Raw genomic sequence first — 25,703 nt, 5'->3', positions numbered from 1 at the left:
TGGCCGGGTACGTGGATTACAGGGGTGCGCGGGAAGTTCCACACGCGATTAGTCAGGGTACGTGGATTGCAGGGGTGCGCGGGAAGTTCCACACGCGATATGGCCGGGTACGTGGATTTCAGGGGTGCGCGGGAAGTTCCACACGCGATATGGCCGGGTACGTGGATTTCAGGGGTGCGCGGGAAGTTCCACACGGGATATGGCCGGGTACGTGGATTTCAGGGGTGCGCGGGAAGTTCCACACGCGATATGGCCGGGTACGTGGATTGCAGGGGTGCGCGGGAAGTTCCACACGCGATATGGCCGGGTACGTGGATTGCAGGGGTGCGCGGGAAGTTCCACACGCGATATGGCAGGGTACGTGGATTTCAGGGGTGCGCGGGAAGTTCCACACGCGATATGGCCGTGTACGTGGATTTCAGGGGTGCGCGGGAAGTTCCACACGCGATATGGCCGGGTACGTGGATTGCAGGGGTGCGCGGGAAGTTCCACACGCGATTAGTCAGGGTACGTGGATTTCAGGGGTGCGCGGGAAGTACCACACGCGATATGGCCGGGTACGTGGATTTCAGGGGTGCGCGGGAAGTTCCACACGCGATATGGCCGTGTACGTGGATTTCAGGGGTGCGCGGGAAGTCCCACACGCGATATGGCCGGGTACGTGGATTTCAGGGGTGCGCGGGAAGTTCCACACGCGATATGGCCGTGTACGTGGATTTCAGGGGTGCGCGGGAAGTTCCACACGCGATATGGCCGGGTACGTGGATTGCAGGAGTGCGCGGGAAGTTCCACACGCGATATGGCAGGGTACGTGGATTTCAGGGGTGCGCGGGAAGTTCCACACGCGATATGGCCGTGTACGTGGATTTCAGGGGTGCGCGGGAAGTTCCACACGCGATATGGCCGGGTACGTGGATTGCAGGGGTGCGCGGGAAGTTCCACACGCGATATGGCAGGGTACGTGGATTTCAGGGGTGCGCGGGAAGTACCACACGCGATATGGCAGGGTACGTGGATTTCAGGGGTGCGCGGGAAGTCCCACACGCGATATGGCCGGGTACGTTGATTTCAGGGGTGCGCGGGAAGTTCCACACGCGATATGGCCGGGTACGTGGATTTCAGGGGTGCGCGGGAAGTTCCACACGCGATATGGCCGTGTACGTGGATTTCAGGGGTGCGCGGGAAGTCCCACACGCGATATGGCCGGGTACGTGGATTTCAGGGGTGCGCGGGAAGTTCCACACGCGATATGGCCGGGTACGTGGATTTCAGGGGTGCGCGGGAAGTTCCACACGCGATATGGCCGGGTACGTGGATTGCAGGGGTGCGCGGGAAGTTCCACACGCGATATGGCCGGGTACGTGGATTGCAGGGGTGCGCGGGAAGTTCCACACGCGATATGGCAGGGTACGTGGATTTCAGGGGTGCGCGGGAAGTTCCACACGTGATATGGCCGTGTACGTGGATTTCAGGGGTGCGCGGGAAGTTCCACACGCGATATGGCCGGGTACGTGGATTGCAGGGGTGCGCAGGAAGTTCCACACGCGATTAGTCAGGGTACGTGGATTTCAGGGGTGCGCGGGAAGTACCACACGCGATATGGCCGGGTACGTGGATTTCAGGGGTGCGCGGGAAGTTCCACACGCGATATGGCCGTGTACGTGGATTTCAGGGGTGCGCGGGAAGTCCCACACGCGATATGGCCGGGTACGTGGATTTCAGGGGTGCGCGGGAAGTTCCACACACGATATGGCCGTGTACGTGGATTTCAGGGGTGCGCGGGAAGTTCCACACGCGATATGGCCGGGTACGTGGATTGCAGGGGTGCGCGGGAAGTTCCACACGCGATATGGCAGGGTACGTGGATTTCAGGGGTGCGCGGGAAGTTCCACACGCGATATGGCCGTGTACGTGGATTTCAGGGGTGCGCGGGAAGTTCCACACGCGATATGGCCGGGTACGTGGATTGCAGGGGTGCGCGGGAAGTTCCACACGCGATATGGCAGGGTACGTGGATTTCAGGGGTGCGCGGGAAGTACCACACGCGATATGGCAGGGTACGTGGATTTCAGGGGTGCGCGGGAAGTCCCACACGGGATATGGCCGGGTACGTTGATTTCAGGGGTGCGCGGGAAGTTCCACACGCGATATGGCCGGGTACGTGGATTTCAGGGGTGCGCGGGAAGTTCCACACGCGATATGGCCGTGTACGTGGATTTCAGGGGTGCGCGGGAAGTCCCACACGCGATATGGCCGGGTAAGTGGATTTCAGGGGTGCGCGGGAAGTTCCACACGCGATATGGCAGGGTACGTGGATTTCAGGGGTGCGCGGGAAGTACCACACGCGATATGGCAGGGTACGTGGATTTCAGGGGTGCGCGGGAAGTCCCACACGCGATATGGCCGGGTACGTGGATTTCAGGGGTGCGCGGGAAGTTCCACACGCGATATGGCTGTGTGCTCCCAGGCATTACCTGTACACCCTCCACGGCCCCTGCAGGCAGCACACACCACAGGGAACTACCCTGCACACCTGCTCATGTCTCCCACCACCCCCACCCCCCATCCACCAGGGACACCCTCCACCAGGCCCCCACCCATGTCTCCCACCACCCCCACCCCCCATCCACCAGGGACACCCTCCACCAGGCCCCCACCCATGTCTCCCACCACCCCCAGCACTGTGGGGAACCTGCCAGCAGGCCCCCACCCATGTCCAACCCATGTCTCCCACCACCCCCACCCCCAGCACTGTGGGGAACCTGCCAGCAGGCCCCCACCCATGCCCAACCCATGTCTCCCACCACCCCCACCCCCCATCCACCAGGGACACCCTCCACCAGGCCCCCACCCATGTCTCCCACCACCCCCAGCACTGTGGGGAACCTGCCAGCAGGCCCCCACCCATGTCCAACCCATGTCTCCCACCACCCCCACCCCCCATCCACCAGGGACACCCTCCACCAGGCCCCCACCCATGTCTCCCACCACCCCCAGCACTGTGGGGAACCTGCCAGCAGGCCCCCACCCATGTCCAACCCATGTCTCCCACCACCCCCACCCCCCATCCACCAGGGACACCCTCCACCAGGCCCCCACCCATGTCTCCCACCACCCCCAGCACTGTGGGGAACCTGCCAGCAGGCCCCCACCCATGTCCAACCCATGTCTCCCACCACCCCCACCCCCCATCCACCAGGGACACCCTCCACCAGGCCCCCACCCATGTCTCCCACCACCCCCAGCACTGTGGGGAACCTGCCAGCAGGCCCCCACCCATGTCCCCCTGGCCCCAGGTCCTGACGATACACAATCATGGCAGTAATGGCCAGCATACCCAGCACAAACACCCAGGCAAGGATTGCATGCACCCACATAGTGAATGCAATCACATGACACAACCCCAAAGGCAAGTATGCAAAAGAACACATGTCTGTCACACACACATACACAATGGGTGCAAGTGAATGTCAAAACCCATATCATGACATGTAAGAAACCAAAGAGAAAATAACACAAGTGTAAGATAATATAAAAATGTATTAAAAACACAAATCAAGTAAACCAATAAAACATACAACTATGTGGCAAAGTAAATAAAAGGTCCATGTCCGAGAACAAAAATGATAAACCAAAAAACAAAGGATTAAAAAATCAATATAATTTGTCCAAAGCAAAACCATGTAGTAGGAAATCAAAGAAAAACCATTACGTCATGGTGTAAACAATAAAAAAATTAAAAAATGTATCTCCCAAAATAAAACAATATATACAGGAATGTTCCAGGGTCCATGAGCCCAACAGCACAAATGAAACCTAATACTAACTAATAAAATAAATATGTACAAAAAAGTGGCCATTGTCCGAGCGGTCCAAAATAATAAAAATAAATAAAGGAAACCTAGCACTAACTAACTAAAAAACTATATACAAAGGCAGCGGGCTAGTCCTGCGGCTCACTTGGTGATGCTGGCCAGGGCATCCTCGAACTCCATGTCAATGTCCTGGAGGCGGGACTCTGTCCTGGCCCCGAGGTCTCGCAGGGACAACTCCATGTGCTCACCAAAATCCCTGCGAGCCTCCTCGAGGCACTCAGCCCGCCTCAATGCCCGATGCATGGAGATCTCCGCCCTGGCCATGGCGAGCCGCTCCTCTTCCGCCCGCTGCCGCTCCGCACCTATCCGCTGGCCAAACTCCTCCCACACGGAACACACCGCCATGCCAGGGTTGCCCTGCCCTCCGGCCGATGCCTGCCCCTCTGATCTTGATGGCCCTGAGCCATGATGCCTCCCACGTCGAGCCCGCTGCTGCCTCCGACGCCACTGCCTCTGCCAGCACGACGGCATCCAGGCTGATGGTAACCACCGACGCCGTCGTGCACGTGCCCTGCCCGATGATGCCGGCACATCTTCCATCTGCTGGGGTCCACTTGCTGTGTCGTCCACCCCTGCTGGACCTCCGACTCCCAACTGTGGCAGGGATGGGATCCCCACCGAGCTGGCTGCATTGGTCGGGGCAGGTCCACAGGGGGCCATGGTGGCATCTGGGCCGGAAGACGGCAAGGAGAACGACCGTTGGATAGCCTGCACAGAGGAGGAGAGGGCCGTCAGATTGGCCAACACATGCAGGAACCCCCCGAACATGGCCGATCCCAATTGGGCCACGTCGGCACGGTGCACTTCGTGATGACGTGCGTGCTCCTCCCGGGAAGCACGCACGTCATCACGAATCACAGCCGTGCGCATCGCGACCCCAATCAGGACCTGCTCCACGCGGCCAGGGGTTCCCACGGCCGCAGGTGCAGGGGAGTCAGTTGACATGGACATCCCCACTACCTGCGGACGGGCCTGGGACGGGGCATCCCTGCTGGTGCATGGTGGTGCACTCACAGGGTCAGGGACAGCGACATGCACAGGCACCTCCACGGTGACCTGTGCTGCCTCCTGCCCCTGGCCCTGGACTGCACCACTTGCACCAGCAGGGATGCTCCCACCAGGCCCCATGTGTGCACCAGTGTCGGCCTCCTCCTCCTCTGTGCAAACCACCAACCTGGATGGCTCCTCACCGTCTCCCGCCGTAGCAGGCCCCTGTGGGGGCTCACCCACCCCTTCCGCTGCAGCCGTGGGGGCATCCCCGCCGCCTTGCTCCACAGCGCCGTCTCCGCCCTCTTCTTCACTAGCCGCTGCGTAGAGGGAGACAAAGGACACAAGCATCAGGCTACTGTAAAATGGTCCCCTAGACAGGAAGCAATAGCAGATGAGCACCCCTGTCAAAGTACACTTCCATCATGTCCCTCCACAACACATGGGTCAGTCCAGGCAAAACACACACAGTAACAGGCATGGTGCATGCCATGCACATTTCCATGCATGTCCAATTGACTCTTGAAACATTCAATGATATGTGACTCACATGCATCATGGCTCATGCATATCACATGCACACATTTCACCTCAGTCACATCCATCTGGCCCCAAACACAACAAACACAGGCGAAACAAGGGTTAGTTGGGTGCGTCACAGAATCTGTGCATTGTCACACACATGTGTCATGCATCCATGGCATGCACAAGTCACAGACACGCAGGTCAGGCACACAGACATGGCTACCATATATGTACCTGGCATCAGCACCCATCCTTCACCCCCATCCATGTCCAGGTACAGAGACTGGCATGCTCTCATGTCCTAAATCTGCATAGGGCTCCCCATGCCACATTTCAACACATGCAACAACCATGTGGGTCACACATCACTGGTCGCACATGCATTACCATGATGTCCCTGCACACATACATGCATACATGGCCCATGGCACACATACAGGCAAGTATCATAGAACCAGCACACCGCAACATGCCCTGTCTCACACAGTAATGCTTGCACACTTACCGCTCAACTCCAGACGGGCCTCCCTCTCAAGGACCTGGGCGTGGAGCGCTGGGCGTACGCGTTCCAGGACCCTCTTCTGGATGGAACTCATGCGGCCCCGGCCCCCCTCCACGAGGCGCCGGGCCTTCACAAGGGTCCTGGACCTCAAGTCCTCCCAGCGCTTCTTGATCTTCTGGACGTTGCGGGTTGCCACCCCCTCCGCGTTGATGGCAACCACACAGTCGGCCCAGATCCTCTCCCGTCCTTCCTTGCTGGCGCGGGACGATCCAAAGAGGGCATCATACTGCCCCAGGACATGCTCCACCAGGACACCAACTTCGGTGGCAGTGAAGCTGGTGCCCCTCTGCCCCTCTGGCCTGGGGTTGCCACTGGTGCCAGATGTCGAAGTGCCCGACATGGCAACCCCAGAGGCAGGTGTGGGTGGGCAACTGGGTCCTGGGGCTGGGCTGTGGAGCGATGTAATCCCAGTTGGGAGTCTTCAGTTCCAGCAGGGGTGGACACAGCAACTGGACCCCTGCAGATGGCTGATGTGCAGGCACCAAATGGCAGGGCACGGTGGCAGCAGGCAGGCAGGCAGGCAGCAGCAGATAGCACGTGGGAGGCTGCTCAGGGCACTGGGGGGGCAGTAACTCGGCCTTCTGGGCAGGAGCGTGGTGTTCCGTGTGTTTTCGGGTGGCCAGCTTGATACGGAGTGATTTGGCACGTGAAATTCCTGCACGTCAGCGTGAAATCCGAGGAAAGGGCCTTAGCGCGTAAGTGCATCAGCACGCATACGCGATTCTATTGGACCAGAGTCCCTCACCGCGTAAGCGCGTCTGACGTGATCCGCACGGGCGTTCCCCACTCAGCACGTGATGACGGAGCACACGTGGAAATACTGCACGTCAGAGTGTCATCGCGTGTAATTGGCCAAAAGTGCGCGTACACGCGATTGGCCAATGTACGTGTATTACATCGCGTGTAATTGGCCAAAAGTGCGCGTACACGCCATTGGCCTATGTACGTGTATTACAGGGGTGCGCGGGCACTTACACACGCAAGTACGTCAGCGCACCTGTATGCCTGCTGCGTGGGAATTTCCACACGCTATTGGAGTGGGAACTAGATTCCAGGGGTGCGAGGGTCACACGCTCGCCTAGAACACGCGCAAGGCATTAATTTGCGCACTTATCAATAAACAAGCCAGATGCCAGGATGAACATACCGTTCCTAGCAGCAGTGGCAGTGGGCTACCAAAGGAGGAGGAGGAGGAGAGTCAGGGCCAGAATATTCACACCCAGAACCAGCCTATTCGGGATGCCTGATGACCAGGTGTATGGGAGGTACAGGTTTCCAGCACACATCATACTGGACCTGGTCAGTGAGTGGGAGGATGACCTCACATCACCCACCCTGTGCTCCCAAGCACTCAGCCCCCTACAGAAGGTCCTGAATGTACTGCACTTCTTGGCCACTGGATCCTTTCAGCGGACAAGTGCCATAGTGGGTGGTGTGTCACAGGCCACGCAGTCACGCTGCGTACACCAGGTCTTGAACATCATCACTGCACGGCCATCAGTCCGCAGGCACATATATCTCCCCAGGACTCATGCAGAAAGGCGGACGTGCATCCAGGAATTCTATGGTGTGGCTCAATTCCCCAAAGTGCTTGGTGCAATTGACTGCACACATGTGGCTCTACGTCCACCCAGGGCAACAGAGCACATCTATAGAAACCGCAAGCACTGGCATTCCATCAACGTGCAAGTTGTATGCAATGCCAAGGGAATAATCACATCAGTATATGCCAACTATCCCGGGTCCACCCACGACAGCTTCATCTACAGAATGTCTACACTATGCCGGGACCTGGAGGCTGGCCAGCATGGAGATACATGGCTGCTTGGTGAGCATGAATGCCACTGCACATGCATGCATGTCAGATACTGGGTCATGACACAACACCACTAATGATACCCATCACCACCTCCGCAGGGGACAGTGCCTACCCTATCAGCCCCCACATGATGACCCCAATCCGGAACCCCACCACGCCACCCGAGGTAAGGTACAACACAGCCCACATTGCAACACGGGGCATAGTGGAGCGCACATTCGGAGTGCTGAAGTCACGCTTTCGCTCCCTTGACCGTTCTGGCGGGCAGCTGTTATATGCTCCCCGAATAGTGTGCAGGATCATAGTGGCAGCATGTGTCCTGCACAACGTTGCAACACGCCGGGGCCTGCCCGTGGACATGGTGGTGCCCCCACATCCACAACCACATGCACGCCCGCTGCGCATGGGAGGGGAAAGGGCACGGGGGTGGCAGCCCGTACGCAACTGGTGGCCAACTTCTTCACCTAGGAATCACAGTGCTGGCTAGTGCACACTGCTCTGGCACATACCATCTGACAATCAATGATGACACTACCTGACAATGTCACAAAATTACTTGACAATATACTGTCAGATACACATCAGCCTGAGATTGTTAACATGGAAGTGTCACTATGTGTGCACCCCTACCTACACATACACCAGCAATGCATCACAACGAGAAGACACAACTCCATCAATCAAATATGCATTGCCACAGGCGATTCACTACATGACAACATTGCCATGTCACCCATTCCCTTCACAGTCCCGCCACTGAGGACACCATGTCATGGTATGTGAGAGCAAACAAACTGGCCATCACAACATGACACCGGTGTCACAAATAGCAGTGCCCCAAATGGAACATAGCCGCACTTGAACAGCTAACCGCGCTGGAGCCACTACTACACACCTGTGTAAGAGTAATTTCAATCAAATTACACACCAACCCACCCTGAAGCCCACCCAAACAAGACACAATGCATGTAATCAATGGTAGTCTCATTACCTGATTCTGCTGGTATGTCCTCACCGTCCAGATGTACAGTGATGGCGCCACGCAAAAGTGTCAGTGCACATCTACCGACATGTAGTCTGACTCCAGAGAGTATGCCCGTGTGAAGAACTGTGTGAAATACCTGCAAAACATGAGCAACATATGTAAGTAGAGGCACATATCAAACCATCATGCATAGTTAGGTGCAACAACAATGTACACTATGAATGTCTACACAGTATTGACTATGGACTGGCCAACAGCTCATGGGAGTCCAATGTCACCGTGTAATTTGCTGTCACTTGGGCACACCCTTTGCAAGCCCATGGAAACGGAAGCAGGAGGGGTGTGGATGTCTGCTACCCAAGCATCTAAACCAAACTCAGGACAAGCCTGCATGTGCCCAGCCACAATACAGTGTATGCCCAGGTACCCACACAAGGCAACACTCTTGGAAAAGAAAAAAGAAAATTGAGAAAAAATGGCCATGAAAGGGCCGGCGGGGGGGGGGGGGCACCTATGAGGTCCGAGGACAGGATGCACGCCACAATCCACCTGTGTGGATCATGGGAAACTAAAACACCCCATAGGCTCGTGGCCCATACGGCTACTCTGTTGTGGGAGATGAGTCGCTATCGCTCTGGCCAGACCCTGCAGCTGACTCAGGAGGTGGGGGAGCTGCCTCAGAAGATGGTGTGACAATGGGAGGCAGCCCACGCAAAGCACGAGTTTGCTCCTCCATGGCTGCAAGCAGGCGGGTCTGGTAGTTCTGGTTCTGGGTTATAATCATGCGGAGGTCCCCATGCAGTAACTCCCGGGATGACCTGACCTCCGCACGAGTTGCCTGCATCTCGGCCGAGAGCGTCCGTGTCAGACGCTCCAGCTGCTCCTCTGTCCTTCTATGGGATGAAGCCTCAAGCTCTAACAGGGTCGACCTGAGGTGATGGAATTCTTCCCTCAGGCCTTCCCTGTGGCGCTGGGACTCCATGGAAAGTGATTCCCGCAGAGTCGCCATTCCCGCCGCCTGTCCTTGTTGGACGCCAACATATCCTCCCTGTGTGCCTGGCTGATGGACTCTGTAGCCTGCTCCAGTCGCTCCATCAGCCTTTCTGGGGGGACAATGGAAGTGGCCACCCTATCCATGGCCTGTGCAATCATCTCGGATGATGCTGCCTGTTGGTTGGCCATACCGTAGATGGATTGCTCCCAACCGGTATTGCCAGGTGGCATACGGCCACCACGTTGACGGGCACCACACCTGCCTGGGGCAAGGCGGACTGCGCCTTGCTGTGCCGGCAAGGCCTCAGGCTGCAGGACTGCATTCCCTCTCTGATCTGCAGCCCCAGGAACAGGATCAGAGATTGTGTGGTGTGGCCCTGCATCCGTAACCACCGGAGGCTGAGCTGCCGACACTGACATCCCCATTGAGGGCAATGGCCCGGCTGCAGGTGGGTCGGACAGAGGAGATTCTCTCCCAAGAACACTCACCTGCGACTGCACATAGGTGTCATCCTCCGAGTCTACACCTGAATACTGCTCGGGGGAGGAACCCCCAGAGACACCCCTCGACAGCACGACCTGCAGCACTTGTGGGTTTTCACCCACAAACACACCATGTCCCTCACTTGTGGAAGGTCGGCCCGGGTTGCCCTCCTGGGACGGCTCAACCACCACATCCCCAGCATCAACAAGTGCTTCGTCCCCTGCAAAGACATGAAAGAGAAAAATGGAAACAGGCATTAGCACCATGGCATGCAACAAGGGCTGATGAACAACAGAGGCAGTAGTTCTACGACACATGTCCCACATGACTGGGAGACCTCCTATGCATTCACCATCACTGGGTCTGTAGGGGAGGCTCAGGGCATGCAATGTACAGATTGGAGAGCAACGCCTGCTCACCATGCTGCCTAGCACTGCCATCACACATTGGCCGGTGATTGCCATGTCAAAGGCACATGCCATCACACACATGGCATGTGACATAGCCACCAAGTGAAGAGGGAGAGGAGGGCAACTTTTTTGGATTTCTACCACTCTGGTCCTGACATTGCATCATCACATCAATAAGTTGACATGTTGTACATGGATCTGCTAGTCCAAATTGGCCACGATGCACAGTGCCTTGTCTACATCAACAAAATGCAGTAAACAATGAGATTCCACCTCCCCATCACCTGTAAAGGAATCATATAGCATTCGTGAAGCACCGGTCCAGAAATGTATGAAGGTACAGCGGAGCACTGAGGGGTGGTGGGGCAGTAGGGGATGCCAGTCAACAATCCTACTGGTGCTGGTGTCATTCATGTCACGCAAGTGCAGGGGCGGGTGGCACAATGAAGTGCAAGGGGAAGTGGCGGCTGGAAGTGCTGTACAAGGTAAGTAGGACTTAACGTCAAGGGCAGATGGTGTTAGGCGCAGACAAGTGCTGGGGGGGGTGGCCTATAGGGGTACAGAGACAATCATGCAGTGCTGTGGGCTCGGAGGGGACAGGGGAGGTACACACTGCATCTGGCTCGGCAAGGTCCTTGCAGATTTCTATGTGTCCTGCAGAGTTGTCACATGCCGCAGATATGTGCCCTTGGATTGGGGATCTCATCTTGGTGAAAAGGGTGAGGCGCTATTGCCTTTGGAGCATGTGGCAGGCCAGTTTGCCAGAGGATGAGCATGATGCAGGACATTCCCTCTCTGCCACCCGGCACCTGTGGTCTGGGTTCACAAGATCCGAGTCATGCCAGGACTCTGCATTGGCATGGGGCTTCAGACAGGTGGTCATGACCGTGGCAAAGACATCCAGTGTACCTGACATAGAGTGGAGCATGGAGTGGGCCCTGTCAGGATGGGAGTGAGCCTAAGGGGGAGCTGGATGGGGGGGAGATTTTGGCAGCATGAGCCTCGACTGACACACACTTCATGGGTTGGAATACCAAGAAGGTGTGTGACAGTGGTGAGGGTGGCTTTGCCTGTGGTGTGGTGAGGGTGAGCTGGGAGGAGAGGAGAATGTGATCACTCCAGGAGAGAGGAGTGCAGAGATGGACGGAGAGGGGAAAGTCAGATGAGATCAGAGCATCAAGAGTGTGCCCTGCAGAATGAGTAGGGACAGACGGGAGTCTAGAGGGTGAGAGGGAGTTGCTGAGGTCACAGAAAGGTCACGTGGGGGGGTCAACAAGCATGCAGGTGGATGCGTACAGCAACAAGGAAGAGGATTTCTGTGTCTGGGGACATGAGTGAGGAGGAGAGGTGAGGACACTCAGAAAGGAAGTAGTACATTTGACCAGTTTTCCCAGACACAGTACGCACAGTTTGTGAATGTCAAGGTGTGGTAGAGAGAGACGTCACACAAGCCATTCCAGAGTGGAGTAGGTCTAAGTAGGAGTGACAGTGGCAGGAATACCCTCAGGGAAGCCAAGGGCACACCCCCCCTGCACAGTAGTGGCGGGCAAAGGAGAGGGTCTCCTGAACATCAGGTAGGAGTGTGTGAAGGATGCAGACAGAGCTGGCCGTCAGACATGTTTCCATGAGACCAAGGATGTCAAGGTGCATAACCTCATGTAAGTGACAGATATCGGAGGAATGCCTGATGCAGCCGCAGTGAAAGGAGTGTAATTGTGGAGGAGGTTGACAGCCTTGGAGGACTTACGGGGAGTGCTAGAGATCAGAGGTGCAGCATGTGTAGGAGTTGGAGTGGGAGGCGGAGAAGGATCATGGGAGGGTGCAGGGAGGCAGTGCAGGATTGATGAGGAGAGAGGAGGGGGGACAGCAGGAGAGGTAAGGAAGTTGATGAGATGTGGCTAGCATTTCTCAAGGAGAATGAGGTTGGCCTAAGGGCCTTGGACTGAGATGCTCCCATTACCATGCACATCAATTGTGGCCTCTGAGGATTTGAAGGAGGCCAGGAGTACACCCCAACGGGTCCCACCATTGATGGTGGAAGAGGAGCAAGGAGAGAGGACAGGGACCATGTGAAGGGTCTATGGGACAGGCAAAGGCATGTATGAGCAGATGTCAGTGAGAGTTGGCTTTGAGTAGGCTCAGATGCACTTGTCAGCAATAGGGTGGGTCGCATTGGAGGGCAGGGTGCCCTCATTTGACTGTTAGCAAGCAGGTGTCATGAGTAGGGCACGATGGTCTGAACTGTAGAAGTCAGGGAAGATAGACCATGAAGAGCAGCATGGAGTGTGAGGGAATGGGGCTCGAAACCAGACGGTACCAAAGCACACAGGTAGGAGGTGGATGTCAAGGCAACATCCACAGTATGACAGCATGTTGGTTGGCATTTATATACAGAGGACGCATTAGCATGTGGTATCATTGCATGTCAGGCATGTGAAGATGAAACTTGATTGGCTGGGGGTAAGTATAGGAATGGTATGTAAGACATCAGATGAATAGACAGGGGAGTATGAGCAACAATGTAGTGACAAAATGACAATTCAAGGGCAACTTCCATGGTGTAGGGCCATATGTGCACTGTTGCCAGTTGGGATAGTGCTGTGGGCAGATGGTGTTGCACTGAACATACTGGATGAGGCACATGGGTGCCACTATCTACTCTGCCACACACCCCCTTGACAGGCACCCAACATGAATGCTTCACACACACACCATGCACATGGATAATACACACATGCATGTGCACTCACCGGATGATGCCTCGTAATCAGGGAGATCTCCCACACCTTGGAGTTGTCCCTCGGTGACGTAGGATCCAGCTACGGACTCGTGTGGTGTGAGTTCTATTTCCTGTGCTGGGGACCCACCTCCAGTCACCAAGGTTCCAGCATGACTTGAGGCCAGCTTATCCTTTGCCCTGCGCTTAAGGTCATTCCAGCGCTTCTGGCAATCACTAGCTGTGCGCCTCACTACTCCAAGGGCACTTATTCTGTCAGCAATGGTCTGCCAGTGTGCCTGGCGTCTGGCATGTGTGGTCTTGGACCCTGCAACGATGACCATTTCCCTATCATGATCTGACACATACTGAACAAGTGCATTCAGTTCGGCGTCTGTGAAGCTTGGCTTCCTTGATGGGCCGGACTGTGCAGCCGTGCCTGGGGAATCAGCCTGTGCCGGACGTGCACTCTTCCTCTTGCGCTTGGAAGGGGGTGGGGATCCAGAGTGTCCTACGCCGCTGTGGACACTAGGGGCAGGAGCCGTGGTGGACTCAGTACTGGGTGTGTGGGATTGCACACTCAGCATGGGAGTAGGTGCAGGCATTGGGGGTAGTGGGATGGGGTCAGGCCTGATCTGAGGTGCATGAACTAGGACCGACACAGTCTTGGCAGGGTGTATGAGAGGTGGGGTGGATGGAGCCACACCCTGGATACGGGGGCCAGCAGATGACCTATCTGGCATAGATGCGCGTGCCCTGATGACACCAATGTGCACCGGTGCACGTGCAGTGGACCTGCTGACCTGGATGTCAGCGATGGGATCACCCTCGGACAGGTCTGCTGCCACAATGGGCTGGTCCAACAAGGGCTGATCAGGGTTGGTATCAGCCACATGACCCTCAACTGGGGGGGGGGCATGGGTGTCCCTGACTGGTCCTCCAGACTGGGGGGGACAGGGGCACCCTGCAAGTCACAACCACGTCCCCTAGTGGATCCTCCACGGCCACCACGTGTGGCTCGGCCACCTTTGCCACCCTTACGGCTTGCACGCCTCCCAACCATGGCACTGATGTTATTGTGCGTATGGGAGTCGGTGTGCACAATTGTCCTGGGCAATTGGGTGTCAAAGGGGTTGGGTACCAGATGGTATTCGTACCCTAGTGCAGTGGCAAGGCTATATGACACCCCTGGGGAAAGATGACGGGTCACGCAACGCACAGGCACCCCAGAAAAGTTAAGGAACGTGCACAATACCCCTCCTAGACCACGTGCGCTGATGGAAAACCCTGCACTACGCTGTGGCATCCAGTAACACAATGAACGTATGCGTGTCACACGCAGCCTAGAATGACCTCTGAAGGGGTAGGCTACACACGGGGCAAGCACAGAAGTTAGATACGTGCGTGACTCACCGTCTGCCAGGTAAAAGAGCGTGAAAAATGAGCGCGTTTGGTTGGCAACACCCCCGCCAAAAGAAGATGTGTACGCTGTCTGAGGAGACAGGACAACAGTAGAAGGGGACACTGTTTGAGGGAACAGGCCCAGGTAAACCAGTACAAGATGAAAAGGAGAAAAAGCTGTCAGAGGTAACAGGGAGTACGAACTGGAAACGCCGTGAAGTAAATCGCGTGTGAAACGACAAGAAGTACAGAATTCACCCACTCGCTCTCCACGAAAAGCACGTACAAGGAAATGGTGTTCAACACTACCTTATATACAGGCCCACACGTACAGCGTCACTTACGGCGTGTACGTGCTTGGCCCATGTTCACCAATCACACGCTTTGTCACTTCTGCGTGTGGATCCTTTTTCACCAATCACACGCTTTGACACTCCTGCGTGTAGCTCACTTTTCACCAATCACACGCTTTGTCACTCCTGCGTGTAGATCAATTTTCACCAATCACACGCTTTGTCACTCCTGCGTGTAGATCCATTTTCACCAATCACACGCTTTGACACTGCACGTGCAGGTAACTATAGACGCACATATGCTGGTGACGGGTTTTCGCGCGATTCGCTGAGTGTGGGGTTTTCACGTGCAAAATCACTCCCTATCAGGCTGTCCACGCGTCCAAACACGAAAGACCACGCTCCTGGCCAGGAGGCCAAATTACAGTCCCCCAGAGCCCTGAGCACGCTCCCACCTGCCATCTGCTGCTGCCTGACTGCCTGCTGGCCACGTGCCCCACAGTGCTGGTGGGTGGGGGTGGTGGGAGACATGGGTGGGGGCCTGGTGGAGGGTGCCCCTGGTGGATGGGGGGTGGGGGTGGTGGGAGACATGGGTGGGGGCCTGATGGCAGGTGCCCCTGCACTGCTGGGGGGTGGGGGTGGTGGGAGACATGGGTGGGGGCCTGGTGGAGGGTGCCCCTGGTGGATGGGGGTGCAGGGGGACATGATCAGGTGTGCAGGGTAGTCCCCTGTTTTGTGGGCTGCCTGCAGGGGCCGTGGAGGGTGTACAGGGTACACCTGTGAGGGCCCACCCAGCCTATTCGCGTGTGATAATTCCCACGCACCCCTGTGATACACGTACCCTGGCCAATCGCGTGTTGAACTTCCCGCTACCCCTGTAATACACGCACCCTGGCTGTTCGCGTGTGATAATTCCCGCGTACCCCTGTGATACACGTTCCCTGGCCTATCGCGTGTTCTACTTCACGCGTACCCCTGTAATACACGTTCCCTGGCCAATCGCGTGTTGAACTTCTCGCTACCCCTGTAATACACGCACCCTGGCTGTTCGCGTGTGATAATTCCCGCGTACCCCTGTAATACACGTTCCCTGGCCTATCGCGTGTTCTACTTCACGCGTACCCCTGTAATACACGTACCCTGGCCAATCGCGTGTTGAACTTCCCGCTACCCCTGTAATACACGCACCCTGGCTGTTCGCGTGTGATGATTCCCGCGTACCCCTTTAATACACGTTCCCTGGCCTATCGCGTGTTCTACTTCACGCGTACCCCTGTAATACACGTTCCCTGGCCTATCGCGTGTTCTACTTCATGCGTACCCCTGTAATACGCGTTCCCTGGCTGTTCGCGTGTGATAATTCCCGCGTACCCCTGTAATTCACGTTCCCTGCCTAGTCGCGTGTAGTACTTCCCGCGTACTCCTGATTTGAAGATTGCCCGCTTTGCTTTCCTTGTTTGCCTGCCCTGTGAAGTGGTCCAGGGTTAGCGCAGCCCTTAGCGATGATTTAGCGATTTTGATGGCTTTTCCTTGCGCGAGGGCGTTCTTGGGGGCGTTACTGGCGCTGCTGCAGGCTCGCTGCGATTCTCTGCGCCACGGCTGGTTTGGGAGCATGAAATCCATGAATACGCTGTGCGCGGAAATCAGTTTTAGCGCACGTGCCTGGCGCAGACTATCGCAGGCGCACGCTGTGCGCCAGCCGCGTGCGCTACTTGTGCGCTGGATTCTATGAATTACCCTGTTTATCTTTACATTGGAACTGTAAATGAATCAATGGATCAAAGCAACATTTGTTCATGTTTGTCGGAGAATAGCAGGTTTTTGTAGCTATTGGTAATGAGTACTAATGTTGTGGGTTCTCAGGAAGGAGTTTAAGTAACAGACCTTGTGACCATCATTTGGTGAATGGAGAGGAAGAATGGTGTTTACTATTGACCTTGAACGTATGTTCCATCTAAGGAATAGAGAAGGAACAAATGTGTTAATGTGTAGGGACCATTAATTTACTGGCTTAATATACTATTCAGGAAGGAGATAATTAGAATCAGGCTGAAATGATCTTGATGTTGATGAATTGTTTGACATATGATTTTGTTTTTTCTTCTCAGGCTTTAGTGCAACAACAGATCACTAATGCATGTTTCTCCAAGTATATTAAATGCAATATTTGTTTATGCCTAACAATTCCATTACCTTTTAAACCATGAACCCCTATGAGGAATACAAATTACTGCAGAACTGTCAGAATCATATTTGGTGCTTTAAGCAATAAGACAATGGGCCTCATTACAACTCTGGCGGTAGCCATGCCTGTAAAAACGGCAAGATTCTGCCGAAGTTGTGTATTTTTTCCAATGCCTGGCAATGGAGAATCACCTTGGCATTACAGCCCCGGTGGTCCCTGAAGCAAGGTGTCGGAAAAAGTTACAACCTATTCCCATTTGAGTCCCATAAGACTCAATGAGAATGGGGAAGACAGTAGCACCAGCACTATTGATAATGGTTCCGTTGCTACCGTCAAAGTCTGCGAGCAGGTGCCTTTCTGCCCGCCAGGTCCGACTTGTACTCTGCCGGTCTGGTAACAACAGTGCCGGTAAGTCTACCAGCAGCGTTGTTACCAGACCGGCAAGGTTGTGATGAGGCCCAATATGTTCCCACCCTTGAATATTCATTGACTTCACAAAATGAAATATTCACTTTACGTTAATTTGCCTGATGCAAAAAACTAGTTGTGACCCTCTACCACATACACATCACAAGATTGCTCACACATGACAAATTAACAAGAAGAGCAATTTCAACCTCCCAGATTCTGCCGCTCCCCGGTCAATTGAGATATACACTGTTTAAGCAAAATACCCATGTTTTTGATTCCCTTCACTTTGGAAACACATTGTTGCTTCTCTGTTTGGACACATTTCACCTGAAACTTACAGAAGCCCTTAAGACTCACTTTTTCCTAGCCTATAAGTCTCTGGACTATGCTAGCACTACCCCCAGTTCTTCATACCATTCTCTTGCCTGTCTTTCTTGGCACTCAGAGGTGGTTGACCAAGGCATGAATTCTACACAAAAGCAATCAACTCTATCAGTAAAATACATTGTTGGAGATTTATCTCCACTGCAGAAAGTAGAAATTTAAAAATATTTAAGTAACTTTTGTAGAAGGGCTTTATACAACGATCAAGCTATCCAAGGAATACAAATGGTTTCACAGATGGCTAAAGGATCACTCCCATTCTTAGAGGCAGTTGAATGATTGTTATTGAAGATTTTCTGGGATACATGGCCATCCATCTATCTCTCTCTCTCTCTCTCTCTCTCTCTCTCTCTCTCTCTCTCTCTCGATCTCCCCTGTCTAGTGTAGAACCTCTGCCCTAAGCAAGGGGTCCCTGACCCCGGCTAGTATTTAAATAAGATTGACCACTACTGTCATATTCTACCTTCTGCTAATGGAGAGGACCTAAAGAATGAATGCTGTAACTCACAAGACTCCCTCAGGGAATTCCTAACTCTCCCTACTATCCAATACGTAGTGTTCTAATGTGACTTGGGATGATGCCTTGCAATTATGCTGCTTGATTAAGGCCCTTTCAACCACACCTACTCTTAACTCTTCCTTTCTAATCATATTGCCATGCACCTCTGCCTTACTCCAGTCTTCTCTCGCTATGATGTTTCACTTCCCCTAGATCTTACATCCACCCGTTGATGTTGTTTCTCCTTTCATGACTACTTCTCCCTCTTCTTCACTACTACTCCCTTCTCCTACCAACTACTCCCCACTATTCTCCTCCTCCACTCTACTACTCTCCTCTTCTTCACTACTACTTCCTCCCACGCACTGCCACTCACTTTTCCACTCAACTACCTCACTGATTTATCAATAGTAGTGCTAACAGCCCTGATGATGGACGGAGGTCCGAAATGCATTGACAATAATATTGTGACACTGACTGGTCAGGAATAAATAAGGATACTTGATAAAACAATACAAAGCATTGTGGATTGATGATTTGGAATACAACTACCTAAAAAATAACTAATTACTTCTAAAATTGATTGAAACCCAACAAGGGGATTGAGAGTGAGCTCATCCAGGGATGGAAGTTGTCTGTCCCTTCTTTGTGGTCATTGGAAGGGAGCCATAATTTTTCACCAAGAGTTGAGCGGTAACAAATATTGTAGTTAAATTATGCAGATGACACATTATTGATAGACAGAACCCAGATTGGTTTTGCAATGAAGCATTGATACACTGTATAGGTGCTCTATGGAAAATTGCCTCATTATCAACCAGCACAATATATAAATGATGGAAACTGTACCTAAAAATAAATAAAAATGTGTCTTGAAGATATTAGATGAGTAGATTGAGGTTGTTCATTCATATATCTATTTGGGCATGTGTATCGTTGAAACATTGAGTATATTAGAGGTTGAAACATATATTAGCCTGAAAATAGAAACAATTTCGATGCCATCTATAACTTTGTGAAAAATAAAGGTGAATACTCAATTTATGGTTTACTAAAACTATATAAAACAAATTTGGTTCCCAACCTATTATACGGTCTGGAGATTTACACAATGGTGGAAACCAAATGGGTCTAAAAATTGGAGTGGATTCTCTGCCGGGTAGTGCTGGGTCTATCAAACTCTTTTCCGATTTAAGCGATTCATTCTGAATTGTGGTTAACCTCTTTATCCACTTTGTAAAGATTTTGATGAGTATTTCGATGGGTATTTTCTATTGGTATTTTCTATGTTAAGTTAATATTAGTTAAGATATTAGAGAAAAATGTGGACTCTTTGTATTCACATTTTGTTGATCTACTGAAGCATAACGCATCTCCAAATGTTTTTGGAGAATGGAAAAAAGAGGTCAATAACTTCTTATAGGAAATTGGTTTTATTTTATGAATATCTCATTAGTGGGAAAAAATCAAGAACTTGGCAAATAATTGGGGCATAGATGCTAACATGACAGTGCTGGGGAAACATAGAAAATATGCACTTTATATTAAACAAAGTTTCCCTGTGGAGGTACCTTGCACATATCTGAGAATATTCATAATGGGGGTGTGATTAGAACTTCCCCCTGCAATGTTGAGAGTGGGTGCCTGGGAGAAAATCCCATATCAGGAACATTTGTGTTGCTTGTGAAATAAAGAGGTGGAAACCCCTAGACACCTTTTATCTGACTGTTGTTAACTCTCCGATTTATATATCAAAGGATATCAAAATGCATGTTCCAAATTGGTAACCTTTAATTCGGATCAATCGTGGAGCCTTTTATATTCAGGAAGTAGTACAATTTTGAATTTTACATTATATCATATTTGGTTAAAAATTTAGAAATATTTAAAGAAAGTATTATGAAATTATTAGGTGCAAATATGAATACATGTTATCATTATATAAGAGTTGATTTGCTTCCATTTTACATAATGTATTGATCATTTTAGAGAGGTCATTTGATAGTAGTTCCTTATCCTGTTTTTTGTAATATGAATTTGAATTTGTACATTTTGTATGTATACATTTTACTTGATGTATTGTGATGCGTTTGTAATATGGTGTTAAATGGTTTATTCAACCAAAACATTTTTAATTTAATACAAAATAAAATAAATAAATATCCTTGCTATTCTTTAAGCATTACATACAATCACATTTTGCTTTTCCCCAATACAACTGGAATGAACAAGTGTTTGAAGGAAGATCATTGGAATACAAGGAACCATTTGATCAACTATTCCACTAAAACCTTTTCTAAAAATTGACGAACTGAGGTTTTTAGTGATGTAGCTTTTGAGAATCTAATATTTAACTCCAAATTGTTACTTTTTAAAATACAATTAATTATTAATGAAGACATAGCATATGGCCTACTTCAGTTTGTTTGATCTGAGGTATGTACATGTATGAAAATATCCACTTGATGGCAGTGTTGAGTTTTCTTTTAAAATGTCAATGCAATACAGGAATCTACAATTAGAAAGATCATCCCTGCCATCTCTCGAACATTATCAGGTATTTATGGAAAATCTACTAGAAAGAGAACATTATTGCTGGAGGGTAGACATCAGATTAAATCAGAATTTACGGGACACCAAAAAGCCTAGATATAATATTGTTGGCCATGAGGTTGTACATCCTTAGGAGATAATCAAGAATTACTGTTATCTACTTCTTAATTTTTGAATTTCTGCTACTCTAATGTAGTCAGCTTTTGGCTTCTGGTGATGCATTGACTAGCTGTGATAAATACAATATGCAATTGCAGGCTTAGCCTGTGAGACAGCTTGAGTTGTGAATGTTAGGGTGGCTTATCCATGAAGCCCATTTAGGGAAGGATAAATAATCAAAAAGAAACCAGTAGGAAGGCAAACCACATGTAACAGAATGCTTCAGGTTACAAACAAAGCAGAGAAATTGGCTCAAATCATGCAGAGCTGTAACACTGAAAATTGTTAGGGCAGTACAGCTTTATCTCTCAAAATGCAGGGCTGTAAAACTGAGGATAGCAGGAGGAACTGAGACTGGAGACTGGAGACTGGAGACTAATGAATATATCATTTGGGGGATTGAAGACAATGGGAACGCAACAGGCAAGTTAAGTAAAACAAAGTCGGATTGGACAAGAAAAGAAACATTCTCATAGACACAGGCTGGGAAGCTGAAACAGGAATCCTAGGAGCAAAACAATAAAACAGCTCAAACAGCTAACCAGAAGCATTGTAACACATTGGACATTATCCTTAGCAGTCCATCTATCAGCAATAACCTCTGCAATGGGCACCAACACAATCTTGGTACGGATATTAAAAGTCTCTAGGGCAAATAGAAATCAGGGGATCTCAAACCAGCATTGGTGCACTATAGATGACAGATTTGATACCTGTCAAGCCTCCATTCAGAAGAAGACTCGGTGCATCTTTCAACAGTTAAGTACTGGCAGAAATCTCAAGATTCTAGCAGGGGTTTGAGGTAACAAACATGGTGCTGGGTAATTGTAGCTGACCTTGATCTTCTTGTAGGCTTGTTTGAAAATGTGCATTGGGCTATGATAAGATATATGGAACATAATAGATACCTTTATCCTTTTGCATTCTATGTAACAATTATGTAGCCTGTCATTAATATCTTTATGTTGATCTTCTTCTGTCCATAAATGCCAATGATACTGCATTGACATTGCCTTTTTATTTTTCACAACTTTCACAATTTCCATTTTTGTGAGTCACTACAGCCCCTGCAAGTGACCCGGATTTCACTCTACCACACTATCCCATGTGTCTGCACCGAAAGTATTTTTGAGCGCTAGGCTCCACTCTTCTTAGGGTATCACTACATATTATCTCCACCAAAAATATTGCCAGATATATGGTCATCTGGAACAGCCTTAGGTGATATATTTGGGGGGATAGTTTTTGGCAGCTGGAGTTTCAGGGGTGTCGCCCGCTTCTTGAAAGATAATGCAGGGGTGTCCCCCCCAGGTTCTACGCCTTAATATTGCTGAAAAATATGGCATTATTTTTGTATGGTGATATTTTTGCAGGGATATTAACACATGGAACCCTTCTTAGGGCCTGTACTGCCTCTTAGTTAGGGTTTGTAAGTGAAGAACTGCTTAAAGTTTATTCACACTGTTTGCTCCCTTTCCATACAGGTTATGGACCCTTACTGTATGCCATTACTTTAGGCCACTAGATAACTGTATATATGTGTTATAGTAGTGTTGTGTTGCTTTAGGGTTTACTGCTGATATTTGCTGATATTTGTTTTGTGTTCGGTTTAAAAGGCCTTTAATAAATGTATATGTATTTTTGATATACACCTGACTGAGAGTCATTTGTAATGTTGTTTACTCTGTATGCTCATTTCGGGCTTTCGACACCCTCTCCCCTCCTGAGACCTAGTCTTGACTGCCACCAATGCTACCTTGATTTGTCTGGCTCGTCCAGAAAGTTACCCTGTTCCAAGAAACTAGGCTGGCCCACCAGGTCAGAATTCAGAAATCCATCTTAACAATCACCACTTGTATCAGCATAATTTAATGATGGGAAGAAGAATGCATACACCTCTCACACCCACATGCACAGCATCAGATGTTCACAGGCCATCCAGAGTGTTGGGGTAGGAGTTTCAGGGGTATTTGAGGGAGCTAACAAAAAGTATTAAGATCTTGTAGTGACAGATTACTGCTAGAAGAGAAGACATAGCTAAGGCATTGTTGTGCGATCAACTGAATGAATCAGCACCGCAACTGTATCCCAGAGACCAGATCTTCGTATGAAACTTTTTCTGGCGCTTGAATGACCAGTGTTTTCAGGACCCATAAAGAGGGGTCTTTTCCACCCCATTCATGATTCACGTAAAGCAGTTGTGGTACTTGGTCCTCTTATCTGATGTTCGGAAAGCACCTGGTACCACTCGAGAATGAAGCAGTTACTGAATAATATAAAAGTATACTTTGCAGCACGCTTTCCTATGGTATTACACATGATCAATCCCTGTACTGTGATGAAAGGTTTGGATTTTCCTGCATGTTTTTCTGTTTTTTCTACCCCTCTGCAGGCTCAACACTATAAATGTTATGTAATATATAGGTTATGTTGCATATGATGTTTTCTTTTTGTAGTCTTTCTATTGTTTCTTAATGGTTATTGTAAATGGTTGGGGCATATAAAGGGGGGTATGGGAATGATACAGATGAATAGTTGTGGATTACACGAATAAGGAGGAAAACTGAGACAGAGATAGAATATAATCAATACAAGGGTGTGACACTGCATATCAAGGAGGACGTGCACCACACCGAGATGGACAACATGTGGTATAATCACATGCGTGAGGTGGTGAGGGCGAGATCAAATGAGAGCTGCTTTTTATGCTCTCTGATACCTTACACAACAAGTGCACCCAAGTTGTTTATACCTGACAAAATGTTGTGTCTTATAGCCCAGTGTTTAGTACACCTGGACCTCTGCAGAATACAAAGTCTTTTCCAGGGGAATATGGTCCAAGCAGTAATAATGGACAGAAATGATGATAGTCTCGGGAGGATAGCTCAGCAGCAACGTGCTCGCCTTGGAAGCACGAAGCACCACAGGTTTGATCCCCGGGTCCATGCTTAGAAACCTCTGGGTATTAAGCGTGTTATAAATAACCTATCATATCATATCATATCATGAAGAGTGTGCCAAGAAGAAAGAACAAGACCATTGCAAAATAAGACCATTGCTTAAAATGGAAGGAGCGCTGTTTTCCAATGACAGATGGGTGGGAGGATAACTGAGCTGTGCAACAGGGTTCTTACTGGGTTCTCAGAGGATGCATGAATCAGAACTGTGGCAGGACATGGGGAAATTATGTGGAATAATTGATGTGGATCGAGTTAAGTGAGAAGCCAGCAAAAGTGCAGACACCAGTGTATTATTCTTTTTGCTTCTGTGCAGATGGGCCTTCAGTCACCTTAACCCAAACAGGCCCACCACTTAAGAAGTGAGTAAATGGTTGTACATAAAGCAAGTTTATTGTTCAAAGCTCTGGGGAGCAGTTAGATGGTGTTGCAGGACCAAACTAACCCAAGTCTCAACAATACCACATCAGTTCACATCTTTTATAATTTTTTGCAACAGTTAAAATACTCCCAAAATACTTTGCTGCAATCCATCCCACAAACATGATTGGACACAACCCTCTTCAAAGAAATCCCATCTATTCCCAATTTTTACATTTTCATTGGCCAGGTGTATCTCAATAATTATCTTCAGATTATATTCATAACACACCTCTACTTATGACTTGTCTGTAGTAGGTCACGACAACACATGGTTTAAACATTGGTATTGAAAACATAATTCATTACTAGCAATATCTGGCCTAAGCCGTTTAAATCCTAACTCTTTTTTACATATTGCTTGTATCAACATTTCACGCAATATGAGGAGGCTGGGTGAATGATTTACCTTTGTTCGTGATGCTTGCCAGGTCACTGTGCTATTGAACTTTCCAAGCTACAAGGCTCCCAATCCATTGCACAATTGCAAAGTCCTAAATAGCTTTAGGCACCAGTTTACCCTGTGTTTTACTACTGACCAGAATAAATAACAAAATTCCCTTGGTCATGCTCCCACACAGCAGGAGATTATATCTACTATCTACGAGATTCATCAGACCATAAAGCTCAAGGCTATTTATGCAGCAGTTGACAGTGAAGACCAAAGTCACTCACTTACCTGATTTTCTGCCATCTGAAAACCAGCTAGATGTCTAACTAACTAACTAACTAACTAACTAACTAACTAAATAAAAATGTTATTTAGCACACCCACAGACGAAGGCCTCAGGACACACTCACATGACAAACAACAAAGAACAAAAAATCAGTATGTTGGAAGGCAGCATGTCAAGAATAGACCCAAGAGTCTAAGTGCATTTGGCAAGAAAGCCCTAACCACTGTGATCTGATTCATTGTGAAAAGGCCTCTTACATTGAGATTCATTCATTCCACATGGATTTATATTAATGTGCATATATGTTTTTACATTTGGAGGATTTAATACGTTATCTTTCAGCGTGCGTGCAAGCGTATATGTATCAGTTCTGAACAAAAAGGAGCACTCACTCTCAGTTCACTGCAC

The sequence above is a fragment of the Ambystoma mexicanum genome, chromosome 9 (genome assembly GCF_040938575.1).
Source record: "Ambystoma mexicanum isolate Mex_15411 chromosome 9, UKY_AmexF1_1, whole genome shotgun sequence".
Lineage (NCBI taxonomy): Eukaryota > Metazoa > Chordata > Amphibia > Caudata > Ambystomatidae > Ambystoma > Ambystoma mexicanum.
This window is presented reverse-complemented; position numbering follows the sequence as displayed.